At 52.2% G+C, this 15,532-nt stretch overlaps 1 protein-coding gene across 5 annotated transcripts in view; it reads left to right on the top strand.

The window, feature by feature from the left end:
• Positions 1-2,691: 2,691 nt before the first annotated feature.
• DAAM1 (dishevelled associated activator of morphogenesis 1) overlaps positions 2,692-15,532 on the top strand; it is a 98,497-nt gene continuing 85,656 nt past the window's right edge. For 2 of the 5 annotated variants that reach the window (XM_087747995.1, XM_087747990.1), the window contains exon 1: positions 2,692-2,797. The gene's annotated coding sequence lies outside the window, so the exon portion shown is untranslated. Of the gene's footprint in view, positions 2,862-15,532 lie in introns of all 5 variants that reach the window. The other 3 variants (XM_087747992.1, XM_087747994.1, XM_087747991.1) reach the window with 3 other exon arrangements.

The following is a 15,532-nucleotide window of genomic DNA, read 5'->3' as shown; positions in this document are numbered from 1 at the left end:
CCTGCAAAGTGACAGTCGGTTCAGAGCCCATCACTGTGTGCATGATGTTAGGAGTGCTTCCTCTGAGGCTCATCACTTACTTTTATCCCCACTGAATTTCATCCGTCATTTTATCACCAAGTGTCCTGACATCCTTCTGCGGTTTGCTGCCGTTGGCCTTTCTGAGCAGCTCGGCGTCACCAGCAACCATCACCACCCCCCCACCCCCCCCCTACTTCCACATCGTTGGTGAAGATGCTGAGCAGCACAGACCCCTGCACAGATCTCCACCAAACTCCCCTGGGCATCCCTCCACTGCTGAGACTGACTATCCCTGTCTGGCCTTTGTGGTTTCTGTCTTTAAACCACTTAATTTTTCATGGTTCCTTACTCTCCTCAAGAACCTTTGATGAAGGATTTTGTCAGAGCCTTTAGGAAATCCATATCTGTTATATCCATTAGATCTCTATTGTCCACCAAATCTTTGGCTCCATCCAAGGACTGCAGTAGATTTTGTGAGTTATAATTTCTCTTGCCAAAAGCTGTGTAGGCTCTTCCCTAGTACAGACATGCTTATTCTCGTGTCCCAGCAGTATCACAGCACCATCATTGGGCTTGCTGTTCCCAATAACCTGCCCTTGACACCTTTTATCCCAAAACTGTCTCCGTGACTGCCACCTCCCATTGCTCCAACACTAAGGTAACATTAAGAGAGCACCTGCACACTACAATGAGTATGTTGCCATTTGCACCTTGGGTCCCTGCAGCACCCCTGTGCAAAAACCAGCTGGTTGTAGCAATTTGTAATTATTCCTTTTGCCAGTATGATTTGTGAGCCCTTTTTCTCGTACTTCAGCTTGAGATGAAGCCTCCGAAATGTCCCTCTGCAAAGAACCGTCCCAGCACTGGGAATCTCCCAAGCCCCGCCATGACCCAGATGGGACACCTCATGTGTCACATCGCATTAAAACAGAAATTGCAATAATGCATCTCTTGCTGTGGGCTGGCATGGACACAGAGACAGGTTCTGGGGAACCTCCGGCAGTTTGCATCTTCTCGTATTTCTGGGGAATGGTTAAGTCCTTGGCAAAACAAGCATATTTATAGAAAGGTGTCAATGGTTTCAGAAGGGGTTATTTCAGTTTTCAGAGTATTGACTAGTTTCCAGGAAGGTGCAGGATGCATTCCCTGCTGAAAGATTCATTCTCAGGATGGCAGCTCAAGGGCTGCTTCTTGCTTGCCAAAGGCTAGGCTGTCAAGAGCAATTTAAAAAAGCTTAGAGGTGAAGTCAGCCCAGTAACAGGGAACTGGGATGACTTTGAAATTCACAACCAACAAAGTGATATAGTTTTTCCTTGGCAAGTCACACTTATCCTGTGGAGCTCCTTGCTACAGGAGACCAGAAGAGGTTAGGAGAAGGACTGGGCATGGTGAGAAGAAGGAGAAAATCCATTTTATGAAAGTGTAGCTTTGTTGAGATAAATAAACCTTCTTGCTCTAAAAACAAAAAAAGTCCAGCTGACGTCTTAACGAATTTCTCTAATGGGCATAACCATTCCTGAGACTCTATTGCATTTTCCTCCAGGGGTGGTATAGACCACTTGTTTGGAACATGGAATTTGGTATGAAGTGTGGATTTGGGACTGAAACTGTGTAGGATGGGTTGAAACTCTGTGGGCCCAACCCTGATTTTATTTTGCAGATCAAGTCCTGTGATGGAGCTTAGATGGGCAGAAAAAGTCAGCGTCAGGCCTGTAGGTGCTTAACCTGCCTAGCACTTGCATGGACTCCATACATACGTACACTTTTGTCTCTCTCCCTTGTACAGAAGGACACCTAGGAGTCTGGACGGCTGTGTATAACCTATACTGGTTCTCATGTTACATATTGTTCCATGCTTTGGTATCAGCTCCCCTAAGGATGCTCTTTCTTCACTTTCCCATCATTGGCCCTTCCTTTATCTCTGTAGCAGTTTGTGCAGGCTCCATACGAAAAACAATCCCTGTAAATCCCCTCCAGCCTTTCAGACCTTCCTATACAGTTGCTGCTGAGAAAAAAAATCATACAAGGTATAAATAGCTTGACCTCTTATCCAGAAGAAAATGTTTACTTAAGCTAAAATGTTACACGCTATTAATTTGATCTGGAGTTTTGATTTGCACCAAAAGCAATAACTGCTTCTGCATCAAGCCCACAGCCTTATCTCATGCAGCGAGGTTATTCCAGTGCACGTGGAAATCCAGCCACAGGTCAGATCGCTGCTCTGATTTACATGAAACGGGAACCCCTGGCAAATCGATTTCTTAGATCCGCGCTGACAAGCCGAGAATGTCAGGCAGCTGGGACGCTGATGCTGCGTGTCCGCGATCACCCACGTCGCCAGCGGGATGGAACCCCATTTCTCGGCTGGGTGGGAGCTGGACCCTCCCTGCCCTGCTCCCCTCCCGCCGCCGGGAGATGCTGCGGGCTTCCTCTGCCGCACACGCAGCGGCGGGAGACCCGCACCGCGCCTCCTGCTCTGCGCCAGGCCGCCGGCCGAGGCGGTGCCCCCCGACTCGGGCACCGACACCGGCCCCGGCCCCACCACCCTCCGCCGCCGCCGCCGCCGCCGCCGCCGCCCCTCCCTCTCCGCGACTCCCGGCGGCGGGAGGGGGCGTGGCGCCGGCGCCGGCGGCGGGGTGACGTCAGCGCGCGGGGCGGGGCCAAGCCGCGCGGGCGGGGCGGGGCGGCCGCGGCCCATTGTGGGCAGGGGCCGGGCGGGCTCCGCGCCGCGCAGCGCAGCGCCGCGCCGGCAGGTACGGCCGTCCGCGCCCGCGGGGTGAGTCCTCCGCGCCCGGGGCAGCGGCTCCGCCGCCGCTCGCCTCTCCGCCGCGTGTTTTTAGGTGTGTGTGTGGGGGGGAGGGGGTCTGCCGTTCTCCCGTGCCCCGGGGGTGCTGGGCGTGTTGGGGGGGGTCGGGTGCGCCAGCAGCGGGGTGGGGGGGCCGGGGCTTCTCTCCGCTCGGGGGCTGCTTTCCCCCCGCCGTGGGGGAGGTAGGGAGGGCGGGAGCCGAGCCCACGCCCCACCGCAACCCGGGGCGCTGCGTGGGGTTGTCCCCCCCGAGCGGTGAGCGCCGGGGCCTCGCGGCGCCCACCGCCCGCCCCCCCCCCCGCCCTCCCCCCGGCATCCCGGGTCTGCGGTCCGGCGGGGCCTGGCGTGCCCTCCGGCCCCGGTGTGGCCGTGGAGGGGCGCGGGGAGGAGAGCGGGGCCCCGCCGCCGTGCCCGGGCGGTGCCCGCCACTCTGGACGCCGGGCAGGGGGCGCCCACCCGCGGGCGTGGGATGCGGGATGCTGCTGCGCTGCTTTCTCCATGGCAACGCCTCCGAGGGCTGCTTCGTCCCCGGCTCCTGCTGGCACGGCGGCTCCCACCCCTGCAGCAGCTCCCAAACCGGGCTTGGGCCCCGCAGGGGCGGGGTGTCACTCCCTGCTTATCCACAGAGCCCCGGGGTTGGGGTCCCCCGGCTGATCAAAGCGGGTTTGGGGGGGTCTATGTCCCCCCTCCCGTGCCTCCCCACCAGGCACAGCTATTTGGGGCTGCTTAATCATCTGCCTGTGCTGAGCCACCAGCGCTGGTGTAAAACACCTTGCTGTGGGCACGCTCTGGTCCAGCCCAATGCTCTGATGTGGGAGCCGGGGTGGGATTAGGATTTTGGCATGTCTTGGTGTCAGGCTACAGCCGCATCAGTGGTGGAAGATGAGCGGGTTTGTAGCTCGGGCGCCAGCCTGAGAGCTGCCACACGGGTAGGTCGGGTCTGTCGCTGACTGCACCGGGCTGCCAATTCAAGGAGATTCAGGCCAGGGGGCCTGCACAGAGGAAGGACGATGCCCTTGCTGCGTGCAAGCCTTGGGGGTTGGCACCCGCTGCCATTGGCGTGCGATGGCTGCAGTTGGATCCTGCCTGATCTTGACTCGCTTGGCACAAAGTCATCAGTATTAACAGTGGGGCTTCATCCTTGGGCTCCGCACAGCTTGCAGACGGCTGTGCTGCCTCGCACGTCAGCGCCTGTGTGAAACAGGCTTGCTGCATCTTTAAGTGATCAAGGTTAATTTAAGGCAAAAATGGATGATAATTCTCCTCCTGACGAAAGACACTTGAACTGGCGGGGCTGCGCGCTACCAAACCTGGGGCGAGGAGCTCCCCATGGAAATTGGAGGCGTGTGGGAGATCACGGGGTGCGGCTGAGCCCCTTTTGCCAGGTGCTGGGGTGAGGGGAGGGCATGGGCTGCCCTGGTGGTTTCGGCCAGTCCTGAGCGCTGTGGACACTTAGCGTTGTACAACCAGCTGGCTTCTGGGTGCACTGAGAGGGATGGCAGAACAAGGCTTTTTCATTTTTTTTTTCTCCTCCCCCCTCTCTAGAGGTTGATTCTGATACACACCACCACTTGATTTTGTATGCAGTATTAAGGCCACCGTGGTGAACCACAATGCAACCTCATTATCCTCCCTTTCTGAAAACAATGTATGCCAAAGCCATTGGCGTTCCTTGCCTGCCCCTCTTTCAGTCCCACCAGGAGTAAATGGGTCCTGCAGCGTCTGGACATTTTTCCCTGGGTGCTGGGGTTCATTTCGGTGTGCGTTGCCCCCCAAGCCCTGGGAGTCGGGCATCCACCTTGCTGTTCCTCTATTAATGAGTGACACGCCTTGCTCTCCTGGTGGCCATACGCCGGGACCTGCCCCTGCTCCGTCAGGAGCAGGAAGCAAAAGCCAAAGTCCATGATCTCCGACCGCCCGATGTGTGACACGGGACAGCAGGAAGCACTGACGCTTCCTGGCTCCGGCCAGCTCTCGGCTGGCGTGTGGCTCTGCCGGTGGTGCCCCTGCCACGGCCCCAGGGCTTTTGGGTCCAGCCAGCCAGGCGTGCATGCAGCTCTGAGTCCCGGCCTCCGCCCTGGGGAGGCAAACAGGATGGGTGAGGTGTAAAATCAGCACCGAATCTGCTCCCCTGGGCTTGAAACGGAGTCAAACCAGTCTTGACCTGAGCTGGCTCCTTATCTGACCCTTTGTTTGCAGCAGGGGTGCGGGAGGCAGCAGGAAAGGGATGGCTGTGGCGGGCCGATTCCTCTGGTCCCAGACCAGCCCTCCCGCAGAGGGTGGGCAGGAGCTGGGGACAGCCGGTCTAACTGGGTTATGTTTATCTCCCTTTGCTTCTGTGCTTTGTTTTGGTTTCTTCCCCCTCTTCTCCTGTGCTGTCATTGCCATGGCTGAGGAGCCCAGCACAGGGGAGGCACAGAGCTGTTGGGCAGCCAGGCTCCTTGCGAATACTGTTTACCAGCCAGCCAGGAGTGTGTCCCCTCTTGCTCCATACTCCTGCTTTGCAGTTTGCGTGTGTCGACCGTCGGCACTGGCTTGTTACCTGAAGGTCTTTGGCTGATGTGCTTGTGGCAGCCCACCATGTGCACAGGTAGCAAATTTACCTGCTGCGTTTATAACCTGAACTGGTTAAAAACCAGCTGGGGATGCTGAGAGATGCACCACCCAGAGTGGGTGGTCTTCTGCCCATCCTCCTGCCGCGCAGATACGCACTGAGCCGCTCCTACACAGACGCTTTTATCTCAGAAGTATTAATAAATGAAGCTTGTCTATTTATATGAGCCTTTTTAAGAGGCCGGCAGGGCTGCCTTGAAGGCTTGCTCGGCACTGCAAGTATTCAGAGCTTTTTTTTGTGCGTGCTCTAGCAGTCGATAAGCCAGGGCATCCAGCTGTCAGCTTTGGAGATTGCCAAAGCCTGCTCAACAAGATTTCTGCAGGCTTCACTCACAAATGAAGATTTTGTTGGACGCTTTGGTTTCTGACTTGATGCTGGTAATTAAATATCTTAACTTGGCTTCGGAAAGCTGCCACTGCCATGGAGTGACTGGTGAGGCCATGTGAAGCAGGATGCGCTTGTTCTGCTGGAATTGAGTGTGACCTAACTACGGTCCTTCAGCCTGTGATTTTTTTTTTTTTAAATACATTTTTTATATAAGTAAAACTCTTTTAAAAGGGGAAGAAAAATCTTGTGTTTTGCTGCTGTGCTGTTAAGCTTGCATGGACCTGCTGGGACAGCTGTTTATTTGCAAGTCGTGGCAGCCGAATGCTGTAAAATTCAAATCATGTCCATATTGATCCCCCCCCCCGCTTTAAGATAATCATGTATGTACTTTTCACTCCTGCACCACAACAGACATCAGTGCTGTGCTGAAAAAAAGAGGTGATCTGAACACAGGGCTATAAATTGGAGAAGAAATACTGAATGTCTGATCCTGACTTCTGTATTGGTTAATCTAGATGCTAAGTCATATAGATTTACTTATTCTATGTGCTTACCATAACTAGGGGCTGAGAGAAATAACTAGTAAAGGGTTGGGAAGAAGTTAAATATGCCAGCAGAAGCTTTTCTGCATCTTGTATTAGCTCCCCCTCACCCTTAATAATGTAGTTCCAACTTTTTGTTTCATGCAAAAAAATAGAGGGTCCTCAGCCCCTTGCAAAGGTGCTGGTTGTGATTTGCTGTTTGCCTTCGATTCTTCTTTCCCCTCCACCGCTTCTTCAGCCTGAGTTGGGTTGGGAGGAAAACTGCGCTGGTGCCTTCTTACCCTCCTGCCCTCTCAGGAGATCATTTGCACTTGATATCTCCTGTCCTCGTGGCGTGTCGTAATGTTTTGGAATACAGGAGTATTTTGGAACCAGGAGTTCTGGGGTAGTGTAGAAAATCTCAGCTCGGTGAGTCATAAAGCTTTCAAATCTTTGTGGCCACTGAGAAGAAAACCAAAGGAGGTGGAGATGAGAGAAGCAGCCTGGCACACCGTGAAGATGTGGTTCGTTGTCTGGAGAGTTTCATGATCTGAGCTGACAGTGCTTTGTTTCATGATTGGTGTGGCTTGAGGATCAGCCGCCTGAATTATAGCAAATTAACCAAATTAACGCGTGAAGTTTTCTGAACATCTGGCCCACGTTTTCCTCGTGGTAATGTTGGGTGGGGTCATTCCCAAGGGCATCCCGTCCCATGCTGCGCCCAGGTCTGTAACAATCTCTGTGTGCTCCGCATGAATTTCCGATCACCCTGTCCTGTTTGTGCTCCCTCCTGCGTTCAACCCCAGCCCTTTGGGGGAGTTTGTTGTGAAGTTGCTAAATGGAAGAGGTTTGTGCTGCTTGGAGCACCTGGGCGAGGAGGTTGCTGCTGGCCTCTTCCTAAATCAGCCAAATGGATGGGGTGGCCCAACCTAGTGACAGTCATTGATGAGTCATTACTGTAATGACTCAGTAAATTACTGAATGTATTACTCCTTGTGGACTGAGTTGCCTTGAGCATCTTTGTACTCAAAACATTGCCTTGACCCACCGGCGGGGCAGTGTTGGTGGATGGGCATGTTCCCACCCACCACGGCATGCACCGGCCCATCATCGCAGCGGTGCTGACTGGCACTAACGTGTCAAACCACTGGAGGTGGGTTGCTTTTCACGCCTTGTCTCTTCCTGGAGGACACGCTGGTTGCTTTGCTGCTGATTGGATTTTTCTTTTACGCCATTTTGGAGCTCTCTCGCTGAACTCTTCTGGACTTGGCACTGAGGAAATACAGCAGCACGTCCACAGTGTGGTTAGTAAGAGGTGGTACGTTGCTGGTTTGGAGGCATCCTTGTCTTTCTCAACTTGGAACTCACTGAGCTCCCCGACGCTTGCAGGGCCTGGCAGATGATTGAAGGGTTATTCGCCTTGCCAGACAAGTGGCTTCATGTTTTGCCTTCTGCATTCCTCCGGGTGAGCATTGCATAGCTACGTGCTGCTTACCTGAATCATGTCTTCCCTGTGCACACAGCTTCACCACCTGGAAGTCAGGGCTGTCCCTCTCCAAGCTGCTCCGTCAATGTGCAAGTGTGTTTTGTTTTTTTTTTTGTTTGGTTGGTTGGTGGTTTTTTTTTTTACAAGAGGGTAAATGAAATAACAGATGGAGGGTGTGGTGGAGAAGCAGCAGAAAGGTCCAGCTCTGGCTTCAGTGGTGAAGGCGACTGTTGCTGCTTTTACCACCCCTCTTGAAGGGACAATTTTCAGAAGCTGAACCCAGTGACCCAATTCCCAGCCTCTGGATTTGGGCTGTTGCCAGGAGTTTTGCATGGAGGTTCCTCATCCCTCCTTGCATGGGCTCAGGGTGGAAAGCAGCCACGCCAAAGCTCAAAGGAACCCGGCAGCAGCCAGACACCGGTGAGATAAAGAGAGGGGGAAGGACCCAATTAATTGATCTGACCTGTGCCCATCCTCAGGAGAGCAGAGGAAAATGCAGTAGGATCTCCAGGGGTTTGTCATTCCCTGCTGCTTGTCTTTCATGTGGGGCATTCATGCCCATCTGCCCATGGCGATGGGCTGGGCGGCTGGCAGATCCCGCCCCAGGGCACTACAGCAGGAGGAAGGCAATTCAAAATTGTGCTATTCAGAGGCTGACTTGTGGGGGTTTTGCACGAAAGACCAGCAGCTGGGCTCTGTACCAATATGCAAAACTTAGCTACAGAGCTTGGCAGCTTTTGGGGAAGGCTCTGTGGGGCGTTGGTTCTTTCCATGCTTTGCAGGGGTGAGGATCAGCTTGCTTTCCTGATGGAGATCCTTCTAACAAGCAGGGCATCCTCAGAGACTTTAGGGTTGAGCATTTGAGGGTGGACTATCAGCAAGCAGGAAAGTGTGCGCACCGGTTTCGGACAGGAACAAAACTGCCTGTACCCCAAGGCTGCAGGGCAGGTGAGCTGGGGCTGTGCTCTGCACCCAGGAGCCAGCTTTGCACTGCTTGGGCCAGGAGGAGAGGGAGCTATTTGTCCTAAAAATCAAAGAAAACTGAAGTGTGAGAATGGAGGGTGCAGAGGCACTTTGTTCTGGGGTGGGACCTGCAGTTGCTCAGGTCTGGGGTGTAAGGGGAAGCGCAGCAGGTCAGGATGGTGGAATGACCCACAGTGTTTTATGCTGCTCAGGTGATGTCCTAGCAGCTTGGTGCCTTTGCTAGCAGCAGATCTTGCTCCTAGATCCAGCAGGGAGGAGAAGGATGGAGGAACAGTCCGGAGACCATTCCCCCCACCCTAAACAACCAAAATTAATTGCTTGCTATGGCATGGCCGTGAAGGCAGCGCAGCCGCGATGTTTTCTGGCTCAGATGTGTTGTATGACATTTAGCTTAGGCTGTGGTGGGTCTGCCCTGCTGCTGCTCTTGAGTGTTTCTTTCGTATAGACCTTTCTGAGGCGGCTCTCTGGAGCCGCACGTCCATCTGCCTTTCACCTAGTCATGAGTGTGGTTTGGTTTTGTTTTGTTTTTTTTCTGGGTGCCTGTTCCTTGCTTGGCCTCAGCATCTTCAAAGTGAACAGTGCTTAGAGGAGCTGTGAACTCTTGCGTGCCACTCTGGAGAGTCTGCGGTAGCTGAGGTCCAGTGCAGCTGTTTTCTTCAAGGATGCTTGTGTGGATGTAAGCGACTGTAAATCTATTTGTGTAACGCTTTCTCTCCCGTGGCTGCCAGACACCCTTCGCACTCCCATTCCTTCACGCTTCTGCTCCTGGAAACCACTGCACCTTCTTGCCTGAGCCAGAGCTGAGAATGGGGGAGATGTGGCTGGGAAGGTGGATATGCTCGCTGTGCCTGGCTTTCACAGAAATCACATGCAAAGGATGCTTCATTTGCTGACATTTTTCTGCCCTCTGCCCACAAGGCGCTAGGAGTGTCTTGGCTGCGGCTGTGTGCCCAGTGCAGGGAAGAGAGGCTGCTCTCTGCCTTAATATCAGGTTAAGCCTTTCGGATGCATGGTGATTTTCAACTGCCCTGTTTTGCTTGGCACTGTTCTTCTTGCATATCCCATGCATAACTTTCGGCTGCCGGGCCTCTACTAAGGGACACTTGCCCAGCTTGCTCGTGGACACCGTGGTGTTGGAGCTCCTCCAGCTGCAAGGGAGAAGAGCAGCCCCGTGGTGATGCTGCCTTGGGTTTTCTGCCATCAGGTCCTGTGGTCAAGCATGGGGCTTCTCCCATTCCTGTTTCTCAGCCTCCATGTGCAGGAGTCGGCAGGGTTAAGGCTGTCAGGAGCCTGGGTGTTGCTCGTCAGTGCCAGGCAAACGTCGGGCAGGAGAAAAGCTGAACTTGCAAATCTGTTCCTGGGTGCTCCGGTAAGTCACGCCAAGGATTGTTTGAACTGCACTAATCCCCAGTGCCTCCAGAGCAACCTTGTTTACAAGAGCCGGTGCTTCAAACGGGTATCCTGACAGGTATTTTACATAAGCCATTTGCTTACCAAAGCTCTCTGGGTACAAGAGGTTGGTTTTGAGACCTCAGCCCATGTGCTGCCTTCTCGCCCTGGCATTTCAGAAGCATCCTGCAAAGAGGCTGGAGGCTTTTTGGGGACAACTCGGATCCATTTATAAACTCCAGCCCCTTTTATCTTCTGTGGAGAGTGCTGCCTGGCAAGTTGCATGTGAAATAGCTGGTGGCTCTGGAGCCGCAAGATACCTCTACCCATCACACAGAGCAAAAAGATGTCGAGGAAAATTTTTGGAGTGTGCTAAATACTGTAATCCCTACAGTCAGTTTGCTTTTGGATATGGAGCTGGAAATGAGTCTTTATGCTCACTGTTTTCTCACATTTACTTTTGTATTAAATTCTGTTCTTCCATTCACCAGGTTCAACAAAAATTGCCATTTCTTAAGTGATGCAGCAGTGGTTGTAGTTGTGTTCAAACCGCAGTGATGTGCAATGGGCTGTGATTTGGGTTACGTAGTCATGAAATTGTGCTATTCCCTTAGTTGGCGTGCCAGGACTTTCCTTACATCCATAGCATACAGGATCTCCCTGGCTTTTCAAGCCATCCTATAGTGCGGCAGCTTTCAGCATGAGAAAAAGAGAGTAAAGAGGGACTTCAACCTCAAAATACTCAGCAGTTGGATTTCCAAAGGATCGCTTGTAGTTGCATCAGAAGAAACACTGGCTTTACACTGGGGATGACGCTGAACTAGGTGAGGGACGCGTGAGAACAGTGGTGATGATGTATCTCGCAGCTGTAGCTCAGTTGCCTCACATCCACACTTTCTTCCATTTGCCTTGTGTTTTGGACTACGTCTTTCATTTTGATGGGAGTCAGGGGCGAGACTGTGTCTTTGGGATCTGGCACCCCTGGTATGCCATGGGGTGTTGGAGCAATCAAGGAGTAACCCATCCTTGGGGATGCCAAGAGCTGAGCTCCAGCGATGGCAGTGGGCTGTTACAGTCCATCCTGAGATGCATGTTCTTGCTCTGGGAAATGAACTCTTTGGACAACACAGAAAAACTGACCTGTGAAAAATGGGTGCTCGTTTTTCCAGGGAGTGAAAAAAGCCAAACAAAACACATCCAGCAGTCACCTTGTCAGAAAATGTCATGGGGATGTCCGTACCGAGCCTCTGGGCTGTACTTGATGCTGCTAATTACAGCTTCTCTTGCTGCTGAAAGTAAAAGTTTGAATCTGTTCACTCTGGGGTTCCCACGGCAGCTTTTTGGGACAGCACCAGCCCCATATCTCCATGCCTGGCAGCCCTTGTGCAAGGCCAGGGATCGGGTTGCCGTTTGCTTGCACCAAGCCTTGGATTTGCGAGCACCCATCGTGGTTGAGGAAGGTACTTGGAAAAACACCTCTCTGGCTCTCTGCCCTATAGCGAACCCACCTGCTGCAAAAGGCTCTTGCAAAGGTGCTCTGGAGCTTGAGGGATGTTGCTGTAAAGGTCCAAAACACACGACTGCTGTCCTGTCCGGTGCTGGCCTTGCTTTTGCCTCTGTCCTACCAGAGGATCCGTAGCTCCGCTCTCCCTTGGGTGCAGTGCTTCCCGCCGTGCAGAATTGGCTCGGATTCAGGAAAATAAACAGACCTCCTACGCTGGAGCTGGGAGTCCCGGGCTGCTGCACAAGGGGAGAAGGTTGTAACCAAATGGCCCTTTCATCGCCTCTCTACCTGTGCCGCTGCTGCAGCTGGCTCTGCAGCGCTGTAATTGCATTGCCATCTAATTTATAATATGCTGCGTTTGGGGGACAGCTTTATATTCTTGTTTCTAAATTCTTGCGTAGCTCCAAGAGGGGAAGTTATCACTAACCTTTCCATTTTGGATGTGATTTTGTTTCTGTTCAGAGTTCTGCATCATGAAAGCTTGCGGGATGCTGCTGTTGGGGATGTGGCGTTGGCGAGCCCGTGCCGCACATCTGGGCAGAGGAGCAGGGTGGTCTTGTACCTGTGCTCATAGGATGCTTGGTGCTTTCCCAGCACCAGCTCCAGGTCCTGCAGCACCCAGTGCAGGTGGATGTTAACCGCTTGCCAGTGCTGGTCTAACCCGAAGCCTATTAAAATCCCACAGGACTGAGTCTTCCCCTTCCTCCCCCTGCTTCCTCCCCCTCCCTTGCTTTTCAACACCAGGTTTTTGAATAAATCATCTAGGATGTGATCACACAGGAAACTCGTGATTTTTCTTTTTTTTTTTTTTTTTTTTTTTTCAGCTAAGTTAGGAAGTGAATTCAGCTCGCCAGGGTTTCAGTCCTGTGCTTTTTAATCACAAGGTTCTCCATCCTTTCTACTCTGTCACTTGTGACATGACATCTCCTTGGCCGCGTAAGCTTTTCCCCTGCTTCTGCCTGCCTGCAGGAACAATAGCTGCTGGAAATGCTCTTCAGGAACCTAAAATGGATGGGGATTGCCTGTGGAAAATGCAGATTTGATCTACATTAGGTCTTTTTGTTGTTATTTTGTTTACTACTTGGTTATCCTTTTCCTTCAAAGAAAAGCAAAGCCTTTGTTCTTGCAGAATTCATCGCTTCTGATGTGTTACTTGCTGGAAGTAACATGCTCAAAATACTGCATTCCTTTGTGCATCTTTTCTTTATTTTCTTTTTCTTTGTCGGTGGGAGCTTAGGGAGTATAATGGGCAGATTAGCAACTGTATTTGTGGAGTAACCCATCTTTGTGCAGGTCTGGCTAGAAACCAATTAAGCTTGTCTTGATCTCTAAATGAGATTTTTGTCCAATGCCTTACTCAACTGTGTTTTGCATCCATTAATAGCAGGGCACGGTGAAAATAGCTGAACTTGTAAAGATCACATGTTGGATAAATAAAGAGGCGTTGGTTGCGGGGAGGTTCCCCAGGATGCGTGTGAACCGCTGCCTCTTTGTGCAGTGGTTTTGTAGCTCTGGTTCTTGAAATCTGGGATTAGGTGTATTTGGCTGCTAGTGTGCAAACCTCCGCAGTAGCGTGCCTGGCGCGGGGTCGGAGGCAGAGCTGCTGGATAAATAGGGAACATCCCGTGGACTTCATTAACATGCTGGTCCCCATCCGTGTAACATCCTTTGGGTGAGCCCAGGATGTGTTTGGGAGCTCCTGGTGACTCTCAGTCCCCCAAAGTGCCTTGACCTGGGCTTCTCTGCCTGGACCTGGGTTGCTTTTTAGCCTGGGAAAACCCTGTGGCTTTCCAGGGGGCATTGCTGGGCTGGGGGACCCTGCCTGGGTGGTGTTTGCTGCCGCTGTGATGAAAACTGGTCCGGGAATGGCACTTCAGTGTGGTGTTTTTGAAGAGAACCAACTAAATAAAGATGCCTTTAATAAACCATGCCTTCGGGGAACCCTTATCTCTGTCCCAGACGGTTTCTGCGTCAAGATAAGATTGCAGAGCAGCTGGATTTGTGCTCTACTTTGGGAGGTGTAGGTGGGGGAAGAGTACTGGGATTCCTTCTAGGGTGCAAACATTTGTTATGGTCACCTTTATTTGTGAAATAACTACAGACAAGCAGTGCACAGCCTAATATTTTCTTCCCTGAATGCCTGGCTTCTCTATCATGGCCAAACAGTGGGGAGAGTGATCTCAAGGGAAGGAAGGAAAGAAAACACCGGGCGAACTGTGCTCCCTTTGTTGGAAAGGATCCTGTTTTCCCCATCTCAGCCCTCCTGGCTGCCACCCGACCGCTGCTGCCCCAGCTCTGTGGGCTCTGCCGGCGGTGGGTTATGGGGCGTTGGTGGTGAGATCACGATGTTGCGCTTGTGCAAGGATGTAGCTGCTGCAAATGAGCCAAGTTGTGGAGCTAGGAGGAATAAACGCGTGCGAGGCGTGGTTGACGGCGGACGACAGCTCCTGGCGTAAGCAGGCTCATCTAATTTAATCTGCGGTGGACCCATTCTCCTTTGTCTTCCAGTTGAGTTAAATATACCCTTCAAGTTGTGGTTGCTGAGGCTAACTCCAATTTTGATTATGCTAAACGTGCTAACGCAGGACGCAGCTGGCTGCCTCCGAACGGAGCCAGGAGGAGAGCGGGATGGGGCATCCCATGGCCAAGACCCTCATTGCTCTCTCCTGCTAACCTGTATCTGGACCATGGCCAAGGTGCAGAATGCTTAATAGGCAGCCACGTGGAAACCTCTAGCTCTGGGTTTTCGGGCAATGAAGATTTTGGAAGCACTCTAGGTCTTGCAGCGTAGCCATAAGCTTTCTATCTGCTGACAGATTTTAAAGTTTAGGGGCTGTGCTGCAGCTACCTGGGCATGGCTGGTGGCTTCAGGACAAAGAAAAGGGCCCTCTGCATATTTGCAGAATTCCCTGAGGCAGCATTTCAGTATTTCTGGATGTAAAGGAATAAAAAGCTGTTGGTCAGCTTGAGCAGCAATTGGAAGAAGTTTTAGTCTTGGAAGGCAAAAGGGAAATTAAATGACAGTGGGGAAATTTAATGTATTAGTCCAAAGGTGTTACCTGGGAATTTATGTGCCTGGGATTAAGATCAGCAAGTTGTGGCTGTGTGTTGCCTGTTTGCACCCCTGTCCATCTGTGTTGGTGCTCTGCTGGAGCTGCTGGGTGGGTCTCTGGCTGCTTCATCTCCCGAGGTTTGTCTTGCGTGGCAGCATCTCAGATTCTTCTGTGTCTGGCCCCATGAGAGTCCTTGAAAGACCAAGTAGTCACAACAGGTAAAAAGCGCTGCCATATCTTCTCTGGGGTGCCAGCCTCAAAGCCAAGAATCACTTTATCTTTTCAGCGTTCTCTGTTGCAGCCTTCAAAATAGCCAAGAGCTATTCATCAGGACCACTTTAACGAAATGTGGCTTCAGGATCTCCAATATCGGCAACTTCTGAGTTAAACACCCGGTGACAGTCATGCAAGTGACTTGTGCCGGTATTTGCTGTAGGCTGGCAAACCGCTATTCGCCATTTGCTTATCTGCAGTATGTGACCAGCTTATCCATGAGTGGCTGGGTTTAACCCTCTTATCCACCTGTGTGTTGGCAGCATGGTGTGCCATGCCGGCACAGCACGCTCTCCCAGTGTGCTGGGAGGAGCCCGGATGGCTGCAGCCATGGCTGGGGTGGGGGTTTCCAGGGGAAATGGGTGTTTGCCCTCCGTGGATGATTGATTGCTTCTGCTATTTAAAAAAAAAAGCAAACAAAACCAAACTCCTGGAGAGGGATAATTAAGCTGATTGAAGTGTTTAAGTGAATGAGTTTCCCTTTAATTTAAAAAAAAAAAGTGTAAATATATATCTCATCATGGTACCTAAAAGAATGGCCCACTGACCTGCTT

This window comes from Nipponia nippon, unplaced genomic scaffold (genome assembly GCF_047370975.1).
Source record: "Nipponia nippon isolate SJK-2023a ecotype South Korea unplaced genomic scaffold, ASM4737097v1 scaffold_11, whole genome shotgun sequence".
NCBI lineage: Eukaryota > Metazoa > Chordata > Aves > Pelecaniformes > Threskiornithidae > Nipponia > Nipponia nippon.
This window is presented reverse-complemented; position numbering and strand designations above follow the sequence as displayed.